At 36.2% G+C, this 18,518-nt stretch overlaps 1 protein-coding gene across 2 annotated transcripts in view; it reads right to left on the reverse strand.

Moving 5' to 3' along the window:
• GUCY1A2 (guanylate cyclase 1 soluble subunit alpha 2) overlaps nucleotides 1–18,518 on the reverse strand; it is a 426,391-nt gene that overhangs the window by 325,065 nt on the left and 82,808 nt on the right. The gene's annotated exons all lie outside the window — the stretch shown is intronic.

Here is an 18,518-nt window from a genome sequence, read left to right on the forward strand (position 1 = left end):
GGGTATATATTTATATGTATACCTGATTAATTTTTTATAAAGCAGAAAGTAACACACCATTGTAAAGCAATTATACTCCAATAAAGATGTTAAAAAATAAATAAATGTCAATAAAGATGAAAATAAAAATCATCCATAATTTTTTTAAAAAGTAAAATCAGTATCTTTTTTGATAAGAGAACACTTTTAACAGCATTTCTTACTGACCTCCAGCATACAAATCAGTTCACTATGCACTAATACAACCAGTGCTAAACTAGTAGTCCTTTGGTAATTACACTATAGTTGAAGAAAACAAAAACAAAAATTTAAAAATCAGGCTTAGGTCAGAGCTACCGTAGAGATACATCAGTGAAAGATGTGTGATCATGTCCAAACAAAATGGCTAGAGGATAAATAAATATTTTTGTAATTGCGATACATATTGCACTGCAAAAATTACTAAAACATAAAAGAAGAATATGGGGGCAGGGAAACAAGGAAACGTTTCAGCTGTATGCTGAATGAATACCTATTGGCTAGTAATAGTAGAAAGAAAGGGACAATTTCCTAATTATATTACAGAAAAGTCATAAAAGAACACAACTTTTATTATATAGAAATTACTAAAGCTACATGATAAATTTCATACATCATTGTTTTTAATAAAACGTTTTATTTTGAGATGATTGTAGATTAATATTCAGTTGTAAAAAATAATAGAGATCTCATATGTCCTTTACCCAGTTTCCCCAGTGTTAATATCTTGCAAAATTACAGCACAATATCACAAAATAAATACTGACATTGATACAATCCACCACCAGTCTTGCACTAAAGATCTCCCAACTTGGATTCAATGATGTGTGTATTTAGTTCTATGCAATTTTATCACATGTATATAGGTTTGTGTATCCAACACCAGTCAAGATGCAGAATAGTTCCATCCTCACAAGGATTCCTTGTGTGGTCCCTTTATAACCATATTTGGCGCTGCTTGCCCCTCCCCTATCCTTAAACCAAGGCAACTACTAAGCTATTCATTTTTTTTTCTCACTTCAAAAATTCATATAAATGGAATCATGCAACATTTTATCTTTTGGGGTTGTCATATTCACTCAGCATAATTCTTTGAAGATTCATCCAAGTTTTGCACTTATCAACAGTGTCATCCTTTTTATTCCATGATATGGATAGACCACAGGTTGTTTAACCTTTTGCTCATTAAAGGACACCTAGCTTGTTTCCAGTTTTTAGCTACTATGAATAAATTCTCTATTAAAATTCCTGTATAGGGCTTCCCTGGTGGTGCAGTGATTGAGAGTCTGCCTGCCGATTCAGGGGACACGGGTTCATGCCCCGGTCTGGGAAGATACCACATGCTGCAGAGAGGCTGGGCCCATGAGCCATGGCTGCTGAGCCTGCAAGTCCGGAGCCTGTGTTCCACAATGGGAGAGGCCACAACAGTGAGAGGCCCGCATACCTCAAAAAAAAAAAAAAATTCCTGTATAGGTGTTTGTATGAGGATAATTCTTTGTTTCTCTGGGATAATATTCAAGAGTGCAAATGCTGGGTCATCTGGCACAATTATTACTGACATTGGGAAGGTATATTGGTAAAACTTCTTTGAAATAAAATTAACAATATATATTAAGAACCTTAAATATATCCATACCCTTGAGTCACCAAGTTTACTAAGATAATAAACAGAAAGGCAGGCACGGATCCATGTATAAAAGTTATTCACCAAAAAAATAATAAAAATGGAAATATCTTCAACTCCATCGATAAAAGAATGATTAAATAAATAACGGTGAATTCTTATGATAAAAATCAATACCGATGGGATCAGCACTGTGAGCAGCATGAGGGGTGGAACCTCGGACACTCCAGTATCCTGACGAGTTGTGGCAGGAAAGGGGAAGATGGGGGCCACAGCTGCTACTTCTAGATGCCAGGAAATGCAGCTGGACCTGGATCCAAAGCAGTCTCTCCATATCAACCAGGACTGGAGGACAATGCCTGGCAGGAGGACAATGCCCGGCAGGAGGACTGAGCAGAGTGCAGAAGTCTGGCCACCCTGTGCCTTTGGATTGGAGAATTTAACTCATTTACATGTAAGCCATGTGGCTGACAGGATCTTGGTGCTCTGGCCGGTGCCAGGCCAGAGTATCTGAGGTGGGAGAGCCAAGTACTGCACCTTGGACCAACAGGGACCTACGAGCCCGACGTAATATCAATCGGTGAGAGCTCTCCCAGAGATCTCCATCTCAACATTAAGACCCACCTCCACTCAAAGACAAACAAGCTCCAGTGCTGGACATCCCATGCCAAACAACCAGCAAGAAAGGAACACAGCCACACCCATTAGCAGAGAGGCTGCCTAAAATCATAATAAGTTCACAGACACCCCAAAACACACCAGCGGACATGGTCCTGTCAGACACAAAGACAAGATGCAGCCTCATCCACCAGAACACAGGCACCACTCTCCTCCCCCAGGAAGCCCACACAACCCACAGAACCAACCATACCCACTGGAAGCAGACACCAAAAACAATGGCAATTGCAAGCCTGCAGGCTGTGAAAAGGAGACCCCAAACACAGTAAGTTAAACAAAATGAGAAGACAGAGAAATACACAGCAGATGAAGGAGCAAAGTAAAAACCCATGAGGCCAAACAAATGAAGAGGAAATAGGCAGTCTACCTGAAAAAGAATTCACAGTAATGATAGTAAAAATGATCCAAAAGCTCAAAAATAGAATGAAGAAAATACAAGAAATGTTTAACAAGGACCTAGAAGAACTAAAGAGCAAACAAACAATGATAAAAAACACAATATACGAAATTAAAAATTCTCTAGAAGGAATCAATGGCAGAAAAACTGAGGAAGAAGAACGGATAAATGATCTGGAAGATAAAATAGTGGAAATAACTACCACAGAGCAGAATAAAGAAAAAAGAATGAAAAGAAATGATGACAATCTCAGAGACCTCTGGGACAACATTAAATGCACAACATTCTAATTATAGGGGTCCCAGAAGAAGAAGAGAAAAAGAAAGGGGCTGAGAAAATATTTGAAGAGATTATACTTGAAAACGTCCCTAACATGGGAAAGGAAATAGTCAGTCAAGTCCAGGAAGCACAGAGAGTCCCAGACAGGACAGATCCAAGGAAAAACATGCCAAGACACATTAATCAAACAATGAAAAATTAAGTACAAAGAAAAAATATTAAAAGCAGCAAGGAAAAAGCAACAAATAACATACAAGGGATTCCCCTTAAGGTTAACAGCAGATCTTTCACCAGAAACTCTGCAAGCCAGAAGAGAGTGGCAGGACATATTTAAAGTGATGAAAAGGAAAAACTTACAACCAAGATTACTCGACCCAGCAAGAATCTCATTCAGATTCGATGGAGAAATTAAAACCTTTACAGACAAACAAAAGCTAAGGGAATTCAGCACCAACAAACCAGCTTTAAAACAAATACTAAAGGAACTTCTCTATGCCGGAAACACAAGAGAAGGAAAAGACACACAATAACAAACTCAAAACAATTAAGAAAATGGTAATAGGAACATACATATTGATAATTACCTTAATGTAAATGGTTAAATGCCAACCAAAAAACACAGACTAGCTGAATGGATACAAAAACAAGACCCATATATGCGCTGTCTACAAGAGACCCAAATCAGACCTAGGGACACATATAGATTGAAAGTGAGGGGTTGGAAAAAGATATTCCATGCAAATGGAAATCAAAGGAATTCTGGAGTAACCATTCTCATATCAGACAAAACAGACATTAAAGACTATTAAAAGAGACAAAGAAGGACACTATAGAGTGATCAATGGATCAATGCAGGAAGAAGATATAACAATTGTAAATACTTATGCACCCAACATAGGAGCCCCTCAATACATAAGACAAATGCTAACAACCATAAAGGGGAAATCGACAGTAACACAATCATAGTAGAAGACTTTAATAACCCACTTTCAGCAATGGACAGATCATCCAAAATGAAACTAAATATGAAAACACAAGCTTTAAATAACACATTAAACAAGATGGACTTAATTGATATTTACAGGACATTCCAACCAAAAACAACAGAATACACTCTCCTCTCAAGGGCTCATGAAACATCCTCCAGGATAAATCATATCTTGGGTCACAAATCATGTCTTGGTAAATTTAAGAAACTTGAAATCGTATCAAGTATCTTTTCCAACCACAATGCAATGACACTATATATCAATTACAGGAAAAAAACTGTAAAAAATACAAAGACATGGAGCCTAAACCATATGCTACTAAATAACCAATAGATCACTGAAGAAAACAAAGAGTAAATGAAAAAATACCTAGAAGCAAATGATAATCAAAACACGACAACCTAAAACCTATGGGATGGAGCAAAAGCAGTTCTAAGAGGGAAGTTTATGGCAATACAATCCTAGCTTTAGAAACAGGAAACACCTCAAATAAACAACCTAACCTTACACATAAAGCCATTAGAGAAATAGCAACAAAAAAACCCAAAGTTAGAAGAAGGAAAGAAATCATAAAGATCAGGTCAGAAATAAATGAAAAAGTAATGAAGGAAACAATAGTGAAGATCAATAAAGCTAAAAGCTGGTTATTTGAGAAGATAAACAAAATTAATAAACCATTTGCCAGACTCATCAAGAAAAAAAAGGGAAAAGACTCAAATCAACAGTAGTAGAAATGAAAAGGGAGAAGTAACAACTTACACTGCAGAAATACAAAGGGTTGTGAGAGATTACTACCAGCAACTATATGGCAATAAAATGGACAACCTGGAAGAAATGGACAAATTCTTAGAAAGGCACAACATTCTGAGAGTGAACCAGGAAGAAGTAGAAAATATAAAAAGACCAATCACAAGCACTGAAATTGAGACTGTGATTAAAAATCTTCCAACAAACAAAAGCCCAGGACCAGATGGCTTCACAGGCAAATTCTATCAAACATTTAGAGAAGAGCTAACACGTATCCTTCTCAAACTCTTCCAAAATATAGCAGAAGGAGGAACACTTCCAAACTCATCCTATGATGCCACCGTCACCCTGATACCAAACCAGACAAAGATGTCATAAAAAAAAGAAAACTACAGGGCAATATCACTGATGAACACAGAAACAAAAATCCTCAACAGAATACTAGCAGGCAGAATCCAACAGCACATTAAAAGGATCATACACCATGATCAAGTGGGGTTTATCCCAGCAATGCAAAGATTCTTCAATATATGCAAATCAATCAATGGGATACAACACATTAACAAACTGAAGGATAAAAAACATACTATAAGCTCAATAGATGAAGAAAAAGCTTTCAACAAAATTAAACACCCATTTATGATAAAAAAAAACCCTCCAGAAAGTAGGCATAGAGGGAACTTACCTCAACATAATAAAGGGCATATATGACAAACCCACAGCCAACATGGTTCTCAATGGTGAAAAACTGAAAACATTTCCACTAAGGTCAGGAACAATACAAGACTGCCCACTCTCACCACTATTATTCAACATAGTTTTGGATATTTTAGTCATGTCAATCAGAGAATAAAAAGAAAAAAAAGGAATCCAAATCGGAAAAGAAGAAGTATAACTGTCATTGTTTACAGATAACATGACACTTTACATACAGAATCATAAAGAGCCTACCAGAAAACTACTAGAGCTAATCAATGAATTTGGAAAAGTAGCAGGATACAAAATTAATGCACAGAAATCTCTTGCATTTCTATACACTAATGATGAAAAATCTGAAAGAGAAATTAAGGAAACACTCCCATTTACCTTTGCAACAAAATGAATATAATACCTAGGGATAAAATTACCTAAAGAGACAAAAGACCTGTATGCAGAAAACTATAAGACACTGATGAAAGAAATTAAAGTTGATACAAACATACTGAGAGATATACCATGTTCTTGGATTGCAAGAATCAACATTGTGAAAATAACTATACTACCCAAAACAATCTACAGATTCAATGCAAGCCCTATCAAACTACCAATGGTATTATTCACAGTACTAGAACAAAAAATTTCCTAATTTGTATGGAAGCACAAAAGACCCTGAATAGTCAAAGCAATGTTGAGAAAGAAAAACGGAGTTGGAGGAATCAGGCTCCCTGACTTCAGACTATACTACAAACCTACAATAATGAAGACAGTACGGTACTGGCACAAAAACAGAAAATATAGATCAATTGAAGAGGATAGAAAGCCCAGAGATAAACGCATGCACATATGGTCACCTTATCTTTGATAAAGGAGGCAAGAATATACAAAGGAGAAAAGACAGCCTCTTCAATAAGTGGTGAAGGGAAAACTGGACGGCTACATGCAAAAGAATGAAATTGGGACACTCCCTAACACCATACACAAAAATAAACTCAAAATGGATGAAAGGGCTTCCCTGGTGGCGCAGTGGTTGAGAGTCCACCTGCTGATGCAGGGGACACAGATTCATTCCCTGGTCCAGGAAGATCCCACATGCCGTGGAGGGGCTGGGACCGTGAGCCATGGCCACTGAGCCTGCGTGTCCAGAGCCTGTGCTCTGCAACGAGAGAGGCCACAACAGTGATAGGCCCATGTACCGCAAAAAAAAAAAAAAAAAAAAAAAAGGATTAAAGACCTAAATGTAAGGCCAGAAACTATCAAACCCTTAGAGGAAAACATAGGCAGAACACTGTTTCACATAAATCACAGCAAGATGCTTTTTGACCCACCTCCTAGAGAAATGGAAACAAAAACAAAAATAAACAAATGGGACCTATGAAACCCAAAACTTTTGCACATCAAAAGAAACCATAAACAAGCCAAAAAGACAACCCTCAGAATGGTAGAAAATATTTGCAAATGAAGCAACTGACAAAGGATTAATCTCCGAAATTTACAAGCAACTCGTGAAGCTCAATATCAAAAAAACAAAAAGCCAATCCAAAAATGGGCAGAACACCTAAATAGACATTTCTCCAAAGAAGATACACAGATTGCCAACAAACACGTTAAAGGAAGTTCAACATCACTAATCATTAGAGAAATGCAAATGAAAACTACAATGAAGTATCACCTCACACCAGTCAGAACAGCCATCATCAAAAACTCTACAAACAATAAATGCTGGAGAGGGTGTGGAGAAAAGGGAACACTCTTGCACTGTTGGTGGGAATGTAAATTGATATAGCCACTATGGAGAACAATATGGAGGTTCCTTAAACAATGAAAAATAGAACTACCACACATCCCAGTAATCCCACTACTGGGCATATAACCTGAGAAAACCATAATTCAAAAAGAGTCATGTACCATAGTGTTCATTGTAGCACTATTTACAATAGCCAGGTCATGGAAGCAATGTAAGTGTTCATCGACAGGTGAATGGATAAAGAAGATGTGGCACATATATACAATGGAATATTACTCAGCCATAAAAGGAAATGAAATTGAGTTATTTATAGTGAGGTGGATGGACCTAGAGTCTGTCATACAGAGTGAAGTACATCAGAAAGTGAAAAACAAATATCATATCCTAACACATATATATGGAATCTAAAAAAAAAAAAAAAAAAACGGTTCCGATGAACCTAGGGGCAGGACAGGAATAAAGATGTAGAGAGTGTACTGAGGACATGGCAAGGGGGAAGGTTAAGCTGAGACGAAGTGAGAGAGTGGCATTGACATATATACACTACCAAATATAAAATAGATAGCTAGTGGGAAGCAGCCACATAGCACAGGGAGATCAGCTCATGCTTTGTGACCACCTAGAGGGGTGGGATAGGGAGGGTGGAAGGGAGACGCCAGACGGAGGGGATATGGGTATATATGTATACGTATAGCTGGTTCACTTCGTTATACAGCAGCAACTAACAGAACAATGTAAAGCAGTTATACTCCAATAAAGATGTTAAAAAATAAATAAAATGAAATAAAACTGTACACTCTCAAAAAAAATACAATTCAATAATAGGGAGACAAAAACCACAATTAACAATGAACAAAAGGGCTTCCCTGGTGGCGCAGTGGTTGAGAGTCCGCCTGCCGATGCAGGTGACACGGGTTTGTTCCCCAGTCTGGGAAGATCCCACATGCCACGGAGCGGCTAGGCCAGTAAGCCGCCGCTGCTGAGCCCATGTGTCCGGAGCCTGTGCTCCGCAACGGGAGAGGCCACAACAGTGAGAGGCCTGCGTACCACAAAAAAAAAAAAAAATTAACAAAATATTTGACTAGACATACAACAACAATAAAATATACCACTAGCTAATAAGCACAAGAAAAGATGCTTAACATCATTAATCATTGGGGAAATGTACATTAAACACCCATCACTCAGCACCCAATAGGATGCTTATGATCAAAAAGAGTGACAATATGAAGAGTTGGTAAGGATGTGAAGAAACTTAAACCCCCATACATTGCTGTTCAAATGTGAAATGGCACAGCCTCTTTGTTAAACAGTGTAGAAATTTCTTTAAAAAGTTAAACATATATTTATCATATGACATAGTAATTCCTCTGCTAGGAATTGTCCCAAGAGAATGTAAATGTATGGAAGAAAAACTCTTGCATGCATTGCAACAGTATTCATAATAGCCAAAATGTGAAAACAATCCAGTGTCTATCAACTAATAAATGGGTAAACAAAGTGTTGTATATCTATGCAATGGAATACTGTTCAGTACCAAAGAGGAACAAATTGTTCATACATGCTATGACATGAATAAACCTCAAAAACATTATGCCAGGGCTTCCCTGGTGGCGCAGTGGTTGAGAGTCCACCTGCTGATGCGGGGGACGCGGGTTCGTGCCCAGGTCTGGGAGGATCCTGCGTGCCGCGGAGCCGCTGGGCCCGTGGGCCATGGCCGCTGAGCCTGCGCGTTCAGAGCCTGTGCTCCGCGGCGGGGGAGGCCGCAGCAGTGAGAGGCCCACGTACCGAAAAGAAAAAAAAACATTATGCCAGACAAAAAAGACTACATATTTGTATGATATATTTATTAGAAATGATATCTTATAGAGATGAAAGTAGACCGGTGGTTGCCTGGGGTTGGGAGTTAGAGCAGGGATTGACTGCAAATGGGCACAGGATACTTTGGGGTGATAAAGTGTTCTAAAACTGAATTGTTGTGATAGTTGCACAATTATGTATATTTACTAAAAATAATTGCACTGTTTACTTATAAAAAATGTTAATATAAATAAAGAGAGCACCATTAAAAATTGGGAGGTAGACAACACACTCAAAATAGCTCTTCAGATTTTAATTTACTGAATCTGAAAGCTACCAGCTAAAAAAAATTCTAAGTTAATTATAAAAGGAACAATTAAAGAAAGATTCTGAACAAGTTTTAATGAAAGGGGCTAATTTCCCACTCATCAGAACCTACACTAGAACTAAATAATGTCTGATCTACAGTAGGGTCACTTTCTTTTGTAAGTTCAGAGTTGCAGTCTTTCCTGCTAACAAAAATAAAAACATGGCAAAATGTACACTTTAAACATGAGGATTACTGTAAGGAATATATTATTGACCATGTAATCATCTACCCTGTCCTTTATATATACAGAATACAGTAACTGTATAGTAACATAACACTTACTCTACAGTAATTTTAACATTACAGGCATTAAAAAAATCAAGAAAGAAAGCCAGCATGAACCTCAGTAATATCTGCATCAGAATCTCAATTTGGAAGCAGTGAGATCAAGATGACAGAGTAAGAGGATGTGGAGTTCACCTCTCCCCACAAACACATCTAAAGTAAATATATATGTGGACCAATTCTCACTGAAAACTAACTGGAAACTAGCAGAAAGACTCCTGTTCAACCAAGACTGTAAGCAAGAAACATATAATTGGGTAGGAAGGGAAGAATAGCAATTGGGTTGGGACCTGTGTCCTTGAGAGGGGACTCAGAGGAAAAGGCAATTACTTGAACAGACACTCAGGTGAGTACCCTGGGGAGTGAGCAGGCAGAGCCACAGACTGGGCGTTCCAGTCCTGGGGCCTATGTGGAGAAGACACACCCCCTTGTATAGTTGGAGGTCCACTGCAACAAATAGAAGGGTAGGGAAAAGACTGGGCTCAGCTCCTGAAAAGTGAACATATGCTGGCTAGCCCCAGAGGCAGGTCAGAGACAGGTCTGCTCTGGCAGCTGCTGGGGATCCTGCAACTGCCTCTCAGCATGCCCCAGCATGAGTCAAGTGAACACCCAGCCCCACTTACTCCATGCCATGGCATGGCACTGCATCTAAGGTGGGAAGGACCAGAGAAGACTTGACCATGGGACACAGAGGCAACCCAGTCCCAGGGGGAGCTCAGGTGGGGCAGAGGTGGCCATTTTGGCACTTACTCAAGCAGCACCTCAGAAGCAGCCCAGGTATCTGATGGCCTCCACTCAACCACAGCTAACCTTCCAGCACACACCAGGAATCTACCCAGGACCCCATCAGCCCAGGAGAGAAGCTTCACACAGGATGGGGGTGGTGGAAGCAGAGGACAATGACCACCTGTGAGTGACAAAGGGGGCTTGCAGCTGAGGCTGCATCTCAGTAGAGCTGTAGACACCTACACATGCTGCGCATCAGATCTCTGCCCCTGGACCCTACTACTTCGGCTCCTCTGAGGCAAAAGTCCCTGGGCAGAGAGAGGGAAAAAATACACACTTAAAAGGAACAGAGCCAGCTCAAGGTCAACCCTCAGGGCTTCTGCTCCAGGAACTTGAGATCAGACCCCCACCTCTGACAGGGCAGTGATGGCCACTGAGCAGAGAAGAAGTCCCACCTCATGTCCAGTGCTGGCTCTAGCCCCTCTACCTGGATCCCCATCCACTGTCAAGGTGATAGTTACCAGCACACACTGAGGAAAGACGTAATTGTTGTCCATGTCAAGTCCAGCCCTCCCATCAAAGGCCTTGGGCACACATAGTCTGCATAAAGATGATTCCACATAAGAAAATCCCTAAATCCCTTCAAGACTGAAATAGGTAACTGTTTCAACTAAATTCATAGGAGTAGAGAAAGTTAACTAAAATGAAAAGGCAGAGGAACTACTCTGAATTGAAAGAGCAAGAGAAAACCATTGAAAAAATAAATAATGAAACAGAAATAAACAATTCACCAGATAAAAAATTCAAAACATTGGTAATAAAAATGTTAACTGTATTAAGGAGAAGAAATTTTCTAAACAAGGAACTAGGAAATATAAAAAGACCCAATCAGAAATGAATAATTCAATAGCTGAAATAAAAACACACTACAAGAATGAGTAGCAGACTAATTGATACAGAAGAACACATAAGTGATCTGGAAAATAGAATAATAGAAATCACCCAATGAGAACAGCAGAGAGAAAAACTAATCCAAAAATAAAAAAATCAATTTAAGAGATCTTTAAAATAACATTAAGCATTCCAAAATTTGCATTACAGGTGTCCAGAAAAGGAAAACAGGGAGAAGGGGATTGAAAATGTATTTGAAGAAATTATGGCTGAAAACTTCCCAAACCTAAAGAAGGAAACAGACATCCAGATGCAGGAATCACAGAGAGTTCCAAACATGCTGAACCCAAAGAGACCAACACCAAGACATATCATAATTAAAATAGCAAAAGTTAAAGATAGAGAATTCCAAAGACAGCAAGAGAAAAACAAAGAATTATATACAATGAAACCCTCATAAGTCTATCAGCTAATTTCTCTGCAGAAATTTTAAAGACCATAAGGTGTAGCAGGATATATTCAAAGTCCTGAAAGGGAAAAATCTGCAACCTGGGATACTCTACCCAGCAAGATTATCATTTAGAATAGGAGAAATTGAAAAAAAAAAAACAAAAAAACTTCATATAAAAGCAAAAACGAAAAGAATTCATCAATACTAAACTTACCCTAAAAAAAAGTTGAAGGGTATTCCCTAAATGGAAAAGAAAGAATCTATAGGAAAGGGAAAATCCCACTAGGAAAGACAAATATACTGTACAAATTGAAGATCAACCACTTAAATAAGCCAGTATTTAGATTAAAAGACAAAAAATTGTAAAAGCAACTATAACTACAATGAGCAGTTAAGGGATAAGCATGAAGGTGTAAAATGTGACATCAAAAACACAAAATTGGGGGAAGGGAATAAAAAAATGTAGATTTTAAAAAATGTGTTTGAGCTTAAATGACTACCAGTTTAAAACAAGTAAATATAATTATTGGTCAATATATGTGAATCTCATGATAACAACAAATTAAAAACCTACAATTACATATACCAAAATCAAAAAGAAACACAAGCATGTTGCTAAAAAAAAATCATCAAACCACAAGGGGAGGAAACAAACAGAAGAAATGAACAAGGAAGAACTACAAAAACAACCAAAAAACAAGTAATAAAATAGCAATAATTACATACTGTCAATAATTACTTTATGTATCAATGGTCTAAAACCTCCATTCAAAAGACACAGGGTGGCTGACTGGATTGAAAACAAGATCCTTCAATATACTGCCTACAATAGACACTTCAGGGTGAAAGACACACACTGAACTGGAAGTGAAGGGATGGAAAAAGTTATTTCATGTAAATGGAAATGACAAGGAAGCAGGGATGGCAATACTCATATCAGACAAAATAGACTTAAAACAAGGGCTATAATAAAAGACAAAGAAGTGCATTATATAATGATAATGGGATTGATGCAAGAAGAAGATATTACACTCATTAACATATATGCACCCAATACAGGAACACCTAAATATAGAAAGCAAATACTAACAGTCATAAAAAGGAGAAATTGACGATAATACAATAAGAGTAGGGCACTTTAACACCCCACTGACATCAATAGACAGATCATCTAGATGGAAAATCAATAAGGAAAAAGTGTTCTTAAATGACACACTAGGCCATTTGGACTCTATAACTATAGGACATTACATCCAAAAACAGCAGAATACACACTCTTTTCAAGTGAACATGGAATGTTCTCCAGGATAGATCACAAGCTAGGCCACAAAACCAGTCTCAACAAATTTAAGAATAGAAATTATATCAAGTAATTTTTTCTGACCGTAAAGGTATGAAACTAGAAATCAATTACAGGAAGAAAAATGGGAAAAACACAAACATGTAGAGATTAAACAACATGTAACTAAAAAGCTACTAGGTCAATGAAGAAATCTAAGAGGAAGTAAAAAGATAGCTCAAGACAAAGGACAATGGAAACACAACACTTCAAAACCTATGGGAACAATTCAGGAAAAAGACAAGGATGCCCACTCTGACCACTTCTATTTAACACAGTATCAGAAGTCCTAGTGACACAATCAGACAAGGAAAATAAATAAAAGGAATGCAAATTAGAAGGTAAAAAATTAAAACTGTCCCTATTTGCATATGATATGATTCTTTACATAGAACACCCTTAAGACTCCACCTAAAAACTATTAGAACTAATAAACTCAGCAAAGTTACAGGATACAAGAGCAACATACCGAAATCTGTTGCATTATATACACTAACAATGAAAGATCAGAAAGAGAAAGTTAAAAAAAAAAATCCCACTTAAAATTGCAGCAAAAAGAATAAAATAGCTAGGAATAAACTTAACCAAGGAGCTGAACAACTTATAGTCTGAAAACTATAAAACATTAATGAAGGAAACTGAAGATGATACAAAGAAGTGGAACGATATCCCATGCTCTTGGATTAGAAGAATTAATATTGTTAAAATGGCCATACTACCCAAAGCAATCTACAGATTTAACATAATCCCTAACAAAATACCTATGATATTTTCACAGAATTAGAACAAATGATTCTAAAATTCATGTGGAACCAAAAAAGACCCCAAATCTCCAAGGCAATCTTTAGAAATAAAGAACAGACCTGGAGATATCACCCTCCCAGGCTTCAGATTATACTACAAAGCTACAGTAGTCAAAACAGCATACTACTAGCACAAAAACAGACACATAGATCAACTGAATAGACAGCCCAGAAATAAACCCACACTATGACAGTCAATCAATCTATGACAAAGGAGGTAAGAATATACAATGGAGAAAAGACAGACTCTTCAACAAGTTGGTGTTGAGAAAACATGTAAAACAATGACATTAGAACATTTCCTCATACCATATACAAAAATAAACTCCAAAAATGAATTAAAGACCTAAATGTGAGACTGGAAACCATAAAACTCCTAGAAGAAAACATAGGCAGAACACTGACATAAATCGAGCAATATTTTTCTGTATCTGTTCCCTAAGACCAAAGAAATAAAAGCAAAAATAAACAAAAGGGACCTAATAAAACTTAAAATTTTTTGTACAGCAAAGGAAACCATCAACAAAATGAAAATACGACCTACAGAATTAGAGGAAATATTTGCAAATTATATGACCATCAAGGGGTTAATATCTAAAATATATAGACAGCTCATACATCTCAGTATCTAAAAATCAAGCAGCCCAATGAAAAACTGGGCAGAAAACCTGAAAAGACATTTTTTCTGAGAAGACATACAGATGGCCAATGGGACATGAAAAGATGCTCAACGTCACTACTTATTAGAGAAATGCAAATCAAAATGACAGCAAGATATCACCTCACACCTATCAGAATGGCTATCATCAAAAAGTCTACAAATAACAAATTTTGGAGAGGATGTGGAGAAAAGGGAACCATTGTAAACCACTGGTGGTAATGTAAATTGGTGCAACCACTATGGAAAACAGTCTGGAGGTTGCTCAAAAAACTAAAAGTAGAATTATCATATGATCCACAATTCCACTCCTAAGTATATAAAAATGAAAACACTAATTTGAACAGATACATGCACCCCAATGTTCATAGCAGCGCAATTTACAATAGCTAAGATATGGAAGCAGTTCAAGTGCCCATGAATAGAAGAATGGATAAAGAAGATATATACAGTGGAATATTACTCAGCCATTTAAAAATAAAATAAAATTCTGCCATTTGCAGCAATGTGGATGGACCTAGAGAATATTATGCTTAGTGAAATAAGTCAGACAAAGAAAGACAAATACTACATATCTCTTATATGTGGAGTCTAAAAAATACTACAAACAAATGTATATGCAAATGAAAATAGACTCACGCAGAAGGAAAAGAAACTAGTGGTTACCAAATGGGAGAGGGAAAGGGGAGTGGCAAATTGGGGGTACGGGATTAAGAGATACAAACTACTATGTATAAAATAGATAAGCACCAAGGATATATTTTATAGCACAGGGAATTATAGCCATTACCTTGTAATAACTTTTAATGGCATATAATCATAAAAATACTGAATCACTATGCTGTACACCTAAAACCAATGTAATACTGTAAATCAACTATACTTCAATTTAAAAGAATCTAAATTTGTCTAACCTACTTTAAAAGGTAGTTCATGGTCAGGGAGAAATTCTAGAGAAAATAAACATAAAAATTAAAATTAAATATCTCATTTATAATTATAAGAGCAAAGAAAACTCCAGATAATTTTGATCGAAGTTATTGCACATCTATGTTCTATAGTGCTCATTTATAGAAAAAGTCCTAGTGTCATTTTGTCCATCACTAAAATATTGTTCAGTATTTGAAATTCTCTAATAGAATATTATGATCTGAACAGAGAAGGAATGCTCACATTTTCCCAAATTAAATTAATTTTAAGTTGAAGTCAAATAATGTATTCTTAACAACTGGATGAAATTTGTCTCTCAACAGCGTCATCATGGATTGGTAAGATTAATAAATATATTTTAAACTTTTCAATCACCATGTCAGAAAAATAATGGGCACATGTCTAGAAAAGATAAAGGAGCATTTTGGAAACCGATTTGACCACAGAAAATCAGAGGTTAAGTCTTCCTTTAGTCTTTTAAAATTATCTCCTGATATTTGTTTTGCAGCTTCTAATTAATAAGGCAAAATGTAATGATATTTCTGGGGATTGAAAAAGAAATGTGTTGTTGTTATTATGCTTTTCCTAAGTTCTAACCTTGAGAACAAAAGTGAAGATGAATAGCATGCCATTGCTGTATCATAGGGATGATGTATTTCAAATGCTGGACTCCTTCCACAATGTTCTTTGAAACATTGCTACTAAGGAAAAAAAAATGTTAAAGGAACTCATTTATTGATTCTCAAATCCATTGCTGTTTCAGGTTTTGCCTAAGCTAACCAGTCCATTTTATTTTGGAAGCCACTGACACAACAAAGTGCTGTAACAAGTGAACATAAAATATATTAATAGACACAGGTAATAAAAACTTGATTCCAAACTTTAGTGAATTTGAAAAAGAGACTAGGGGTTTTAAAACAATGATAGCCTATAAATAAAAAAGCAGATTCAAACAAAGCTCCTACAGGATTTGTGACAAATGGTCTTCTAGTCATTATTAAGAAGACAAACCCAAGTCGTATTTTGTGAAGATGTTAGGTAGAGTTGATATTTCTCTAAAATTATTCAACCTACTGATTTCAGTACTAACTTCCATAAGGCAAGAAGAGAGGATAGGAGGAATGTGACAAGGGGAAAGGAACAATAATAATAATAATAGTGGTAGAAGTAACAATAATGAACATTTATTCAACACTTAACCCTGAAGCCAAAGATATAATAAGAATTTTACATGGATTGTGTCATTTAATCTTCACAAATAACTTTCTGAGGTAGGCAGCCTAATTTGTTAGAGAATTATTCTAACTTAGTATTGATAAAAGGATGAGATTTTCATGGTTGAAAACTCAGATTCCCCTTTGCCTCTCTTTGAAAATGCATCAGATGCCTCTCAATGATATTTTTGCTTCTGGTAACAAACACTTATGTCTTTATAACTCATTACTGCAGAATCGAGATGTAAATTCTTTGAAACTAGGATGATGGCTACCTCACCAAATTGCTTACAAGAGTGTTCTACCTCTAGTTATATAGTTAACACTACTGACAACACAAAATGACAAAGATCATGGTTTAGCAAAAGCATTACAGTTCACTCTGCAAATGATTTACCATCATTCAGCTGTATGATTAGCTCTTGTTTTTGTTGTTTTTCTTTTTGATGGCAGGGGTGGTAGTCCATTGGTATTAAGTGCAGAGCTAAAATAGTTAAAGTAAAATGAAAGCCTTCACTGTAGACTAAAGAATAAATATCTTACATTATTGAAAATTAGAACTTTCTTATCAAAGCCCAATACAAAATTAGAAACTTCAGATAACATGCAGTTATTAACAAGACCAGCAATTATGGGAAAAATAATGAATATCAAGGTCAAATTTATCAACAGGATCATAATTTTTAACCCTTATTTTCTTCTTTCCATGTTTTAGGAAACTATAAATTTGGAATTGGGAACATAACAATTCAAAAATATTACTCATCTGGTTAAGATTCCATGCCATAACTTTACTTTATTGATTATAATTTTATTTGGGCTAAACTGTAGCCTCCCAAATGTCCCATTCTGGCAAACCCAGGTGAATAAGCAGAAATGCACAGAGAATGAGAGGATTTCCATCCCTATTCTAACTAAAAATCCTGCCTATTGCTTTATTTTTAAACTGCCACTAACATGTTTAAATTATAATTGCATCTTCTCAATGAGCACAGTTCCTTATTATTGGGGGCCTTGACATCTGAGTCATCATTTCACTGTGTCTATTTCTTACTGTGGTATACAAATTAAATAGACATACAAGATGAAATATAGGGGGAAAAATCTGAAGCAGTAACTTTAAATTGAATTAATTGTTGTCAAATCTACAAAATATATAAAGCAATCAACATTGGTAATAATATATTCTACTTCAGGCACATTTTCAATAATATTAACTTCAATTCTAAGGCCAAAAATGCTTCAAACACTTCTAGCCAAATATTGTACTTCTATAAATCAAAACCAATAGCTTTAATATTCCCTAAATTTAAAAGAATAATTCCAGTGTCTTCTCTCAAGAAGTGAACATGTTCTAAAGAAATGTCTCTTTTTTCAACACTAAAATTTAATTAGAAGAGGTCTTGAGATAGTCACTTGATACATTATTCTGCATATTAAGAAAATAATAGGATGTAAACCAGATGTTCCTAGATTATGAAATTTAAAACATAACATATTCAAAATGTAGCTAGCTTTTTATCTATATTTATGGAATATTTAAGAATAAGGCAAGCGATCCCCACAATGTTGAAATCAGTCTTACTATTTCTCTCATAGTTTGAGTTCAAACAGTGGAAATAGTCATGGGTTTACAGTATCCAGTTTTTAGTGAGTCTTATCATTTTTGTAATTACTATGGGTAGTATTAATAAATGTCTTCTTTTTATATGATGAAATAAATTAATGAAAGAGGCAGACACTATGCAAAATGGCTGGGAATAAGGCCAAATCTTTTTACATATATCCAGGGACAAGTAATTTTCTAAATGACACTCTAGGTTATCTCGCCTAAATAATGACAAGTACTGCCATCATGTAATTTACTAAAATAATT

Source organism: Monodon monoceros, unplaced genomic scaffold, assembly GCF_005190385.1.
Source record: "Monodon monoceros isolate NGI ecotype Baffin Bay Population unplaced genomic scaffold, NGI_Narwhal_1 Super_Scaffold_7, whole genome shotgun sequence".
Taxonomy (NCBI): domain Eukaryota; kingdom Metazoa; phylum Chordata; class Mammalia; order Artiodactyla; family Monodontidae; genus Monodon; species Monodon monoceros.